The 13,709-nt window shown below is 39.9% G+C and overlaps 1 protein-coding gene across 9 annotated transcripts in view; it reads right to left on the bottom strand.

Annotated features, from left to right (window-relative positions):
- The window catches only part of vav2 (vav 2 guanine nucleotide exchange factor), a 156,913-nt gene that overhangs the window by 82,551 nt on the left and 60,653 nt on the right, over positions 1–13,709 (bottom strand). The gene's annotated exons all lie outside the window — the stretch shown is intronic.

Raw genomic sequence — 13,709 nt, 5'->3', positions numbered from 1 at the left:
AATGCATAAAAAAAAACAGTACTTTTTCGACAAAAATGATGTGCTAGAACATTAGCGATAGCACGTAGGTTGATATGCTCAGAGAAGACTATGTTGTTTGCAGCATCTAACAATCAACATCCACACAGCGTTGTCTCATTCTCACCATATCAATAAGCAGAAGTGGGCATTCCGTCTGTACTGTCCAATAGTCTGTCACTGACGGCCGCCCGTTTTGCTGAAGAATTGCTGTATAAATCTGATTCATTATTATTAGTATTACTACAAATGACGAGAAACATGATGTAGTTATGACATAGACTGGAAAGCGGTCTATAATTGGCAACTTTAAACAGGAGTTATGCATGCCTTAAAAATCTGAAGAGTGACCATAGACAATTTGTTTTAAGTGTGGAACGTAGGTATAAAAGCATCAGACAAGGTAGCCTATCAGTCAGTAGAGAAAATCTTATTTCCTTAACAAACACGATAAACACGACTTCTGGCCATGAAAACCAGTGAAACTGAGACCCTCGAGTCAAGTCAAGTCAAGTCAAGTTTATTTATATTGCCCTTAATCACAAAAAGAGTCTCAAAGGGCGTCACAAGCCCACAGTAGACAAATGTTAACGACATCCCTTGCTCGAACCACAAGAGGGCAAGGAAAATCTAAAAACAAAAACAAAAAACATCAGGGGAAAAATAAGAAACCTTGAGAAGGGACAGCAAATATGGAAGTCCCCTTTTCCAGGATGACCAGGCTGCAATGGATGCCGAATGGGCAACAATTTACACAGTATGTGATGATTACTTGATAGTAACAAAACCAAACTCGGAACAAACTAGCCTCACAATATTTACCAAAGATCTGGTTAAGAGCAACGAAAAGCTTTCCTCTTAAGCTAAATCAAGTTAATTGCAGTGGTTGTGTGTGTTTAATTGAACAAGAGGATAAGACAGGCAGTGTAGCTACTAATTGTTTCAATGTCCGTAGGACAAGCTCTGACAAGATAAACTGCAAAACAAAGATGAGATAGCGAGACAGGCATTTAGATTGTGTTGATTGTATCAAAAAGATTCAAAAGATTCAAAAGGAAAGGCAAAATGACCAGTGTGAGATTCTGAAAGGGACCAGCCGAGCTTTTCCGCATAATCTGCTTGTTCAATGTCCATTAAATTGTTGCTTCTCCAAGCTCTATGTTCTCTTCCAAACTCCAAACTGTCATGTCATGTCTCTATATCTGGATATCTTAAAGGCGCTAACTGAATGGAAATTAGAAGATGAAAAATTATGTTTAACGGGACATCGTATGTCGGATGCAACTACTTTCTACGCATTGTCACCCTTGACATAGCATTTCAGATTAAAGGAGGCTCTATATGTGATCAAGATACATAATCTCCTCAGGCACACTATGGCCATTAGTGTGATATTTAAATTGCTTGCAGTTTGATCTTGGGATTTCTACATTCCTGTCATAATCGAAACATCGAACGCAATCTGTTATCCTTGCATACACACAAATCGTCTCAGATTAAATAAGCAAGCAGCAAGCAAATAACCCCACTATAAGCAGGTCATGTTTGTATTTGTTTGTGTCGAGCACCCTGTACAATATTTGTTTTATGGCTGTATCACCTTAATTGGTCACAGAAATCATCCTGCTATTATAGCCTATTTACAAGGTTATGTAGGTGTCGAAAGCAATCAGAATGCTGAAGCTGCACACGTAAAAGCTGTTTATATTTCTCTCTCTAGACACTACGAGGAAGCTTAGCTTCAAGCAATTAGATGTTTATAATTGTAACACTTTTGAGCACATCGCATCATCCATCCATCCATTTTCTTGACCGCTTATTCCTCACAAGGGTCGCGGGGGCTGCTGGCGCCTATCTCAGCTGGCTCTGGGCAGTAGGCGGGGGACACCCTGGACTGGTTGCCAACCAATCGCAGGGCACACAGAGACAAACAACCATCCACACTCACACGCACACCTAGGGACAATTCGGAGCGCCCAATTAACCTGCCATGCATGTCTTTGGAATGTGGGAGGAGACCGGAGTACCCGGAGAAGACCCACGCGGGCACGGGGAGAACATGCAAACTCCACCCAGGAAGGTCAGAGCCTGGACTCGAACCGGAGACCTCAGAACTGGGAAGCGGACGTGCTAACCACTCGACTACCGTGCCGCCCCACATCGCATCATTTCCCAATAAATCTGTTGATGTGCCAAGATGAGGCCTCGTCTTGTTGAATTATATCAATGCTTTTACTGTACAGAAACTATATAGAGAGATGAATGCCCCTAAAGTCCTGCAATGCTGAATTTTCTGCAAATTATATACATGTATGCCTTGAGATGCGAATTGAATCAATTCCGTGGTCGCTCATAACTAGGGGTGTGAATTGCCTAGTACCTGACGATTCGATCCGTATCCCGATTCATAGGTCACGATTCGATTCGATACCGATTAATCCCGATATGAATTTACAAGTCGATTGTTGCGATTTTTTTACTCAAATTTAGAAAATACAATTCAGTAAACCTGTACATGTACACTGTAAGATTTGTATGAAAATGTATTATTTATTGATCTCAAACTTCAGTTTTATAACTGTGAGCCACTGTATTTAACAAACAGGTTGGAACCTTTTTCATTAAATTAAAATATTAAGGCTTAATGTTCCATTAATATAACATTCTATCATGCTTAAAGTGTGAAATTTAGACGTTTTGTTGAATATTTTTTCATCAAAAATGGATGTTAAAAAATCGATTCGGCTGCCTATTGAATCGATTCGAGAATTGTGTGCTGTCGTATCGCGATATATTGCCGAATCGTTTTTTTTAACACCCCTACTCATAACTCAAAACACCCATATCGCAATTCATCCTTTCCTACTGAAATGCCATTTATCGATTCTAGCCTCCGCCCAAAAAAGATTTATGTAAGGTAATTTTTAATAAGTAAATAGGACTCTATAATGCTGTACATGCTAATCCTTAGCATGGCAGACAATTTTTTTATTTATTTTTTAATTGCAGGTTAGTATTGAGCTTGCTGGGAAGCTGTTGGGTTGTTTTACTTCTAAACACACAATATGTGTAATTAACTCTATTATATGTTGAGTTTTGTAGTATGGGAGTTGCATGAAACAGTTTGAAGTCTATTTTTTTGGCCAGTGTAACCGTTCACTTGTTTTTTATCACAGTTAAGAGACGGTGTTGTTGGTAGTGCAAAAGTAGATGTTATGATCATAACCTCAATTCCTTGTTTTCCCTGGTGTGTGCCGTTTAAGTATTTCATTTCATTTGCTCATTGAGATGTCCTAGTGGGATCATATAAACCGTACATATAAGTAGAGCAGCATGTACGTAGACTCCATACTGGAATAAATTGTTAGTGATTAGGCAGTTTTTGTTCCTTTTCAATAGCTGTGTTTATGTGCAGACTTTGAAGATCTCTGGTCAACTGTTTCCATGTGACGCGATACATTACAACTTGGTGTTGTGACGCAATACATTCCAACATGTTTTATGGGAACAGTCGTTTTACCAGAGGTGGGCATTCCATCAATATTGACGGAAGGTCAGTCAATACAGCAATGACCGACGGCCATTTTGTTGCCGATTAACGGGAAACTTCTATAAATTGACGAACTAAGCATTAGAAGGGGTTTTCGTCCATCAATGTAATCGTCAACCCCTCAATAAATTCGGGAATCCATCAATAAAGGAATTGTTGAATGACGGAGCATTGACGGATGGCCACTTTGAATAACAGAAACATTGATGGATGATCATTTTGCTGACGGATCGAAGATTACAATGCGGTTCGGCTTGACGATGACAAAAGGGTGTTCAAACTGTTGACGATTGCCAAATTACGTATGCTCAAAATTCATTGACGCGCCCACCCCTGCGTTTTACAGGCATGTAATATACACTGATCCATGTAAACATCACATTTATCTAGATTTATAAAGATGGATGTCAGTTGTCTATTTCACACAGTAGTTGCAATTATTTTTCACTTTTATGAAAGCAATAGCTTGATAAAACAAGTTACACATAATCAAGTGCTCACGTCGCAGACCAGCAGTGGTTGCAATCTGCCATATTTTCAAGGGTATCAACGATTAGCCCACTTCTGATTGACTACCAAAATTAATTTAGCTCCCCTGAAAATCAGAATGAAATTCCATCCGGATTTGGCGTGTTTACATAAATAAATTGAATTTTTGTTAGGTTTGATTATTCGATTTCATTCGGTTTCAATGGAAGGATGTTGTAGACCCATCCAACAAACATTTTGTTCACTTAAGCTGGAGTTTGTGACGCTGATGTAAGACACAGACCGTGTATCCAAAGTCTTCTTGAAGGAGCCAGATGGCATGCTTTCATGGCAAGAAACAGGAATGAGCACATCTTTTCTTGGGGCTTCAAATTAAAGCCTGCCATTGATTTCCACTTTATAGTCCTGCACGGATGGTGAATCCCTTTCTAGAGGACAGATATAAAATAAACAAAAACAAATGCTGCCACTGTGCTGAGGTTAAGCCCGGGGTTATTACTTCACAGGATGATATTTTTATTCATCCTTCGCCGGGAGGAGAATTGCACGCAGAAACAGCGACTCGCACACAAGAGGAGACCTGCCCTAATCTCGTGATCTCAAAGATCCCAGGGTGTATAATCTAATCAATATTTAAATGATGGACTTCATAAACATGTTGCAAAGCCCACACAGAATTGGTTTTCACCTTGGTCAAAAATAATTTCCTGAGACACTGCAATGCATCAGAAACTACATAAGACCGATCAGCCACATTATGACAACGTGCACAGTATAATTATATCCACTCTAAGAGTTATATGTATTCTTCTCATGTTAAAAAGAGAGTCATTTTCAGTAAACTAAAAAATAAAAATGTACAAATGAACCGCTGCCCTAGGAAATGTCTAATAAGTCGATTGCCGAACACTAACATTACCACTGGTCATGACTTTAGCATAGCTGGTACCAAAGAAACAAAGCCTTACATCAATAAAGCTCTCACAAGTCTGTGCAGGTAATTAACGTACAATTATCACTACAACGGCTTTGTGACTGCAGAAAGTGAGGGCAAATCCTTTTTTCACTCTCATTAAAAGGGTCTACCTGCCATCCTGTGATTACCTCTACGCGTACTAACAGTCTAGCGCTAAAGGCAAATCTAATAGCATAGCCTTTGCCACCGTTCTCAGCCTCATTATCTCGCAGAATTAGAAGGCCAATTACAGGGCATTAGTTTGACAGCAGGATAGCCAAATCCCTTCCACCATTAGGTTACACATAAAACTTACCACCCAGCTAGCTTCAAAAACACAAACAGTAGGGTAGTGGATTTTTTTTAGTTAACCAATAAGCTTTGCTAAGTATCTAATAATGTTGTTGGACATAATAAAAAGATGGAAATGGTGAAACTACTTTTTTTTTTAAAGGGTAGTTGTTCCTTGTGTAATACGGTATTGAACTCTGTGCAAAATATATTGCAGCTAGCTTAATCAAAACATTGGGGGGGAAAAAAAAAAAAAGCAACAAAGAGTAGATTCTGGTGGTAGGAGAGGTCAATGACGGCAGCCAAACTCTTCATTAAATCCTGACTTCCAGGAATAGATGGCTTGGGGGAGGAGTATTAGGAAAAAAAGAACACAGGGTAGCCATGTCCCCTGGGAGCAGTATTATTAGACAGACAGATGAGGCGAACAAAGGATAATGCGACTGCTCTGGTAAGATGAGGTCAGAGCATGGACAACAAAGACATCCCAAGGCATGATGAAGATGCCTGCTCCAAAGTCTACATTCAAAGATGACTGTAAGCTGATCTTTGCCCTCTGAATTATAAAGCTTCAAAGCATTCCACGTCACAGATCAGTCAAGTTGGATTTATTCAACTACATGTTTTTGATTTGCCTTAATCTACCAATTTTGTTAAACCTGTCTGTAGTAAGTATGCATCTTAAATGTCTTTGTAGCGATTGTCAGCTATAGCAAGATGATATTGAAGTTCAGACCTGCGGCGCAGCTGGGACCTCTGTTGTGTGCACGTGTTAGTGCCCATGTGCGCAAGGGTGTGTGTGCTTGGTTGCCTCTATTAGCTCTGCAATTGACTGGCAATTTGCCTACAATGTTCCCCATTTCTCGCCCCAACGTCAGCTGGGACAAGCTCCTGCTCCCCCATGGCCCTTCAAAGGATAAATGGTTTCGAGATGGATGGACGGATGGATAGACAGCCACATAACTACTGAAATTGTTGTTGCCCTCTCACGTTTGGGAGTGTCGCAATAATGAGGCCAATTACTAAAATCAAAACAAGCATTTGCTGGATCAAATGACTTCAGAGGCTCACAAAATGTCTGACGTGATACTGTATGAGTGGTACAATATCTTGCTACAAGATACTTATACTATGGTAAACAACATCCTTGTTCACTTCACTCCCATTTATTAAAAGTCGGTCGAGAATGACAGGTAGCTATAACCACATAACATTACAAACTCACTAAAACCTTAAAATTTGACCTGTGAAGCATGAAAAAATAAATGTGTCACTTTGCAAGCGGCATGCTTATTTAGTCTTCCTGTATACATTTTGAACAGATGTGCCTATTGAAGTGGAAACAGTGTGCTTCACACTACAAAACACAAAATGGAAGTCGAAGCGGTATTGCTCGTGTAGGGGTACAATAGCAATCTAGTGAGTAACTACTTCAATAACATCAAATTACATTTTGGGAGGACTCTTGGCTAAGTATTAGTGGACTGTTGTGTAACAGATGCCTGACTACCTCCCTGCTACAGTCATATCATTTGTGCTGTCAGGTCTTATCAGTGATCTAAGTCGGAATTGAAAAAAAAAATAAAAAAAATCAAATAAAATCTCCCAGTCTCTTTTTCCATGACTGCCCACAGTGACGGTTCACTAGTGCCAAAAATTTGCTTGCATCCATCTTGATGTAAATGTGAGCTGTCTTTTTCACCACCAATTTTGTCTCGCTCCTTTCACAGCAACTGAGTTGGGCTAATCTGCGGTGGCAGATAAACTTGTATCGTCATGGATCAAGCACTGACGTGGCCCAGGCCGATCAAGGTGCTTTGTGTCTGTGTAGTTTATGTTCGAGAGGCGAAAGAGAATTGGTGCCTGCCTGTCATGGGCTGATAAAGGATTCCCTGTGAAATATCTCTATTAAATCTTCCTTTATCAGGAAAAAAACAAAAATGCATTTTCAGACACGTCATTAGCATTGCAATTTATGGGACAGCTCCCCAGCTCAACAAATCTACCCCCTTGTGTACCTGGCTAATTCAAGGCAGATTAGTGAAAATTAGGTAGGGTGGGTTTTAATAATGCATCTGATGATGACTGCAGCACTGGGACATCCTGGCTTTTTGCCGTTTCACAATTGATGCTCTTTTGTAGTTTAACCGACTTCCCAGCATGACATCTTCTTTCTTTTGTAGTGTTTTGGATTATTTTAGATAAAACAAGAGCCACAATATTGCTATATCAGTATTCTAGAGGAAGGAAGCTCTTTTTCTACAAAATTGAGCTCTGTGATGTGTACTGGCAATTTATAATTGATGCCCAAATCTCTTTAATAGGCTCGCATTTTCACCCAATTTTTTAACTAACACTAACTCATAACTTATAACTTATAAGCAGAGTTGGACATGTCAATTGACGGACTCCCGTTTCGCTGACAACTGAAGCTTGGTTTATGGTTGTTGACATGTCCACGAGGTCCGTACGGCTAGCGTGGCAAAATTACTTGACTTCAGCAACCACAAACTCCTTTGCGCATTGCTCACATTTTCCGCACCGCACACCTACGGAAATTGGAAATCTACGCGAACCATGGACGCATAGTTATGTAGTTTCTTATGGTCTGTAACGGAAGTGCGGACGTGCGGACGAGCGAACTCTGTCGTAAATAACATAGTTGTGTACTCCCCAATTATTTGTTTCATTAATTTTGTAGACTTTTTCTAGACTGTTCGCCCCGAACTGTGTTGTCATACGTTTATTGGGAAAAAAAAATCTCTATTTTTATTGCGGTGAAATATTGTTCATATGCCATGGACGCTCTTCACTACCTCCTCTAGTCTGGAAGAATATAGACTACAGCAGGGCAAGCCACACGAGTATGAAAGGCTGCAATCCATCAATACAAAAAAGAGAAGAAAGAGAAGAAGAACGGCAAAATGTAAAAATCTAATTGTTAACACTAAATTTGAGTTGGTCACATCACATAAGAATTTAATTAATGGAAAAACAATAACAATAATAACAAATAAAAACAATGAAGGAGTGACAGACCGGTGAAATTTATTGGCGGTCCTAAAATAGCGGCTGTAATTTAGCAATGACGGATGTAATTGACAAACCGGTAATAATGGATTAAAAATAACAAACAGGTGTCCCGGCCATTGACAGTCAAAATTCATTGACACACACACGTCTGCCTATAAGACTGAGTGGAATTTACATTTAATGCATCCAGGAATGTTATGCACATGCTGACATGATGCAATGTGATCTGCGCACAACAACAAAAATAACAGCCCTTGGACAATAAGATCAAAAATGACTAAGATTGTGACTCATTCTGATGAAACTGCAGCTGGGTATGGGGGCGGGGACCTATGCAAACCCAGACTATGCCAAAAGCATCCAGCAAGAGACAGAAATGTTTGGCCTTAAAATGCAGCGATGGCAAAGGGCTCCTCGGAAGTTAAAATGCTCTTTCCCAAAAGGAGGCAAATACAGGACAGCAGTATAAATAGCAAGCGGGCCATCCCCATCCCCATCCTGCAGGAACTGTTAGGAGATGAGACAAGGGCAAAATCCTGTTTAGCTCGTTGCGTGAGGTAAAAAGCAAAGACTTGGAAACAAGTTGCGCCAAAACATCCTCTCACCCAACAGAGCTTTTCCTCATGTGCTGCACACTTACATGATATGACAGTGCTAAAAAGGTACTCAGACGGCAACTTAGTGAGCAATTGCACACACTCGTGTGTGAGTGTACACTTTTCGGGAACTTTTGGGAGCATTTGTTGTGTGTGATGGCCCCAGCCACAGGCGGGGGTGCTGCGCTTATTGGATTATATATCTCCCAGAAATACAAGAAGTTGCTATTAAGGTCGGGAGCCTGGGGTAGAAGAAAGGAGGAGGAGGAGGTGGTTAAATAGAGGAGGAGAATCTGAGATTTAAACGTTTGGTGGTCTGAGACACTGCTGTCTCTTTGTTTCTAAGCCGTCACTAAGGGCTGTGTCATTGCTGAGTGAAGCACACGACTGCTCTCAGCCAATGGCGGATAGCAACTGACGTTATTAACATCAGGACTCTCTGGGAGCAAATGCACCTGATCCATTTCTCAGGCTGGTTCAGCAGAGAGATGTAAAGGCAAAATATGCTGAGCTCTTATCATGACAAGTATGAACAATTACTCACATTACAAACCATTATTCAAGCTGAATCTATTCACACCTAAGACTGAAATTTTGAATGCGTCCCTTCTGCCCGGATGAGAAAAAGGCATTTTGTGTGTGAGTGGAGTCAACAGAGTAGCAGATTTTATACCGTGTTCCCATTAAAATTAGCGCATCCAAGGGAAATAGCAGGGTGCCATCTATGCAAAAGCACAAATGATGGAAAATAATAGTAATAATAATAATAATAATAATAATAATAATAATAATAATAATAATAAATACAGACCACTGATATGTTGTTTTTTTTTCTATGGCAAATACAAATGGAGATTATTAGGAGTCAAGGAGGACAATAACATATTTGGAACCCATATTCTCTTTCACTGAAAGAAAAAATATGTGTATAAAAAATGTACAAACTCCAATTCTTATTTTTTAAATGCCTTTAAGCATATATTTATTGGACACATTTTCAGATTTCCAAAATGATTTTTTTTTTTTTTTTTTTTTAAATCATAGACAATAAACATATTTGTTTAAAAGTTCAAACACAAAATTCATGGAGCTGCCAGGGTAGCATATCTTAAAAAGTTTAATTATCTCATAAAGTTCACGGAAAATTAAAATAAATTGTTCCACGAAGTTAACACATTTTTTTTTTAAACGTCAGATTATTTATTTTTTTTAACCGAAGATCGGCGCCGATAATCGGCCCGGGCAATAATCACTCTATCCCTAAATAAATAAGCGCAATGTTCTTTTCAATCGGCTTAAGGGTTTTCAACACAGATACCCAACACAGCCAGTCCAAAATTACTTGTCAACACAGAATATTTGCAATATTTGGGTTTTGTTATGCCTTTGGCAGTCTGTATGGGGTATGTATCAATGCCATCAGTGTTTTGAATAAGCTACTCATTCACATCGGTTTCATTCACAAGGCTTTGTGGCTGCCTTACTGGCATAACAACATACTGTTAGGTCAACCTATTTCCTTCCAGTTAATTGAGAACAGTGAGACAGCAGTGGCGCCATATTCCCAGCCTGAAACGTGTGTGCAAAGGGTCTTCAGATGAAATACTGCCAAGAGCCATGCAAAGTGAGAAAGAATGAAGTCAGGCGTATAGGTCACTGAAGCAAAGCCAATCTATTAGATGTTTACATTCTGCCTGTATATGCAACATTGAAAGATATTATGTTTGTTTCCCGTGTTTATAAACCGTGTCATCATCTGTTTCTCAGCTCAAGTAGAACGTGCATTTCAACTAGAACATGTCTGGGGGGGAAAGCTACAATGCAGGAATACAGAGGAAAATGCTCTCTGTACATTCCCTTTTTTTTTTTTTATCAGCCTACTATAGCCTGAAGATATGACAGAAATATCATGTTTCAGGTTGCCAAGACACCTTAGAGAACAAAGTGATACTAGAAAAGCCAAAGAGATGTTACATTAAGAGGCCTAATAAGAGTGCAACATTTTTTTTGTTGCCCAAGGCACTTAAGGTACAGTATACAGCAAATACTGTCACTGTCATAAAACTTGGTCACTACAGTTTACTTTTATTCCAAGGTTGTGGGCACTTTGTTCATTAAAACAAAGCAATAGCGATTGTGTCTTGACTAGCTTGTTCCTCTTTCTCTAAACAAAAGACAATGTGGATAGTGTGACTATAACAAACAAAACATGTTTGATGTTGACAGGAGACTGTTATAAATGGCGCAACGGAACATTTTTCAGCACCACAGTTCGAGCCACACATGGTCTGCGGACTGGTTGGTAAATGGACAAATTTGACATTTTCTGATGTGTTTTTTGTTTGTTTTTTATTTAAAGCCCCACTAAATCCTTTTTGAACCTTCAATTCATATTTTCATAATTCTGCTAATGAAACATTGACTTACAGCTAGATTAATAAAACTTTGTCATGGTCTAAATCGTCTGTATCATTTCTACTGGCACTAAACAACTTTGACACACTTGAATTATAATAAGAGATTACAAATGTCAGAATCAGTTCAGTTTGCACATAGACACTGAAGTCTTAAAAATACTGAGTTTTTCAGTACAAAACATGGGGGCCTAAAACTAACTGTGAATTATTTTGAGATTTTTCCAGTAACCTACACCCTGTTCCACAAAAAAAGGAAAAAAAAAAAAACTTCTCCAAACATAACATAACAAACTAAGCAATAATTTCAAAGTATTCATAGGGCGAAAACATGCCTGCTACTTTATCAATTTCTCGCTAATTACAGTGCATTAAATCCGACTAACTAACAAACTGTATTCCTCCACTTTTTAAAAACGACTTGACACGGACCGCAAACTACTGCTGCCGCTGAATGTCTGTGGCCGGCCCGTCTCTCATGAATCACTGCTTCTCTCCATAATGAAAGCTATCCAGTGTGATGACCGGCTGCATGCATGCGTGTGTATGTCTGGGCAATTCTGAAACCGCACGCACAACAACCACACTGTTCTCGTCAGGGTGGAAACATGCTGTACCAGTAAAGCCCTAGTGTGTTAGCAGACTAACAAAGTCTCCACTGTGTGTTTCTGTGTGTCAGTGGGCCACTCTGCTAAAAAACCTCCGCTGTCCGTATTGGCGCACTGCTGCAGGTGTGGGCAGTTTACTTGGCTGTTAATGCTGTTCACAGCTTGGCGCCTTTTGCTGAGCGGAAGTTAACAGGAAACTGGAGCACATCTACAACCAGTTATTTTGAATCCGGTAATGGTCTGACCTCAAAGTCTCGTCTTGCTCCAGTACTGCCTCTAATCTGGAAGTTTGCTCTAATGATTTGAAAACCTTTGGGCCGTGGGGAGTTTTCTGTGCACGTTAGTGATTAACTCCTTCACTCCCGGCCATTTTCACAGAAGCAATCCCGCCTGCTGTTTTTCAAGGATTTTGACTGATTTTTTTTTTCTACATGGCCCTGGTTGATCTCCTTTGCTCTGCTGCCACCTGCTGGCCGTTTGTGTAATAACTACCATTTCTGCAACCGTTCTTTGCATTTGAGAGGCTGCATCAAAGCCTTCTGTATGCTCTAGCATTAAAAAACAAAAAAACAAAAAAACGTATAAATACGTTCTTTGGGACACTTAGAACATTAAAAAAAACATATTTACACGTTATTGGGAGAAAATGAGTTAAGTTAAAAAATCATGCAACTTCAGAGTGATTCTAACACGTACTGGGAGTGTCGGTATGAACTGGAAAAGAACAAATAAACACAATACATCAGACAAGCACAAAGTGCATGTGCAGCAAGTCCTATGATGGGGAAAGTGAGGGAGCGTAGGCGTGCTGTGTCTGGCATTTAGCAAGCTATCCTCCCAGCCACGCTCTTTCATCACAAAGGGCGGGATGCGCCCAAGCTGAGACCCTCTTCACTGTTAGAGGTATGGCCGTCTTTTTAAGGTTTCTGTCACTTTTCTTTTGTATAACTCATGATTCATTGTTGAAACTAACAACTGTATTTTACTCTACACTCTTCCACTTCATTTCAATGATGCAATGCCTCCATCTGAAGCCGGGTTGAGAAACATTGTTGGAGTTTGTACTTTGTTGTGGTAGCCCAATAAAATTCGAATGAATGATTTTATGAGCATTCTGTTTTCTGCCTGATCCAGTACTAATTTGTCTATAAAAATCACAGCGCGGAATACCCATATTAAAAACTATACCATTAGAATAGCTATTTTAGGTAGCAGGAGAGGTTTGTTGGTGATTTGAGTACATCTTCAAACCTCTGTGAGCTAACAAAAACATGACTGCTCCTATTTGTGATTCCATTGTGGTTTACATTTTCTCCTCTTCAGGTTTTTTTCCTTGTATCCAGCAGCAAACTAATTTCCCTTCCCTGAAACCTACCTGCTATCATTGAGCCTGTCTTCGTCCATCCCCCCCCTCTCCCTCTTTGTCAATCTTTCACCCTAATCTCCATAATGCAGTCTCTGGCAGGAGCTGCTATATGTGCTTTGTCCGGGGCTAGCTAGGCTCGATGATGAGCAGGTACAGGCGCTCTCCTGTCTCTACTAGAAATTGCAGTTGAGGCAGACAGCGCAGCATGCAAGGCCTATGCACACATGCAAGCACACGCGGTGACTCAGTCAGAGGTTATAGAATGTGTCAGATACAGTCAGTCACTAACCTCCCCCAACAAACGTGTCAGTCCATAATCCACACAAGACCCACTGTGCTTATTTTAACATATGGGTTTAAGTTTTACAGTGTGGACAAGAGTCAGGCTA

This window comes from Festucalex cinctus, chromosome 15, assembly GCF_051991245.1.
Source record: "Festucalex cinctus isolate MCC-2025b chromosome 15, RoL_Fcin_1.0, whole genome shotgun sequence".
Taxonomy (NCBI): Eukaryota; Metazoa; Chordata; class Actinopteri; order Syngnathiformes; family Syngnathidae; genus Festucalex; species Festucalex cinctus.
This window is presented reverse-complemented; position numbering and strand designations above follow the sequence as displayed.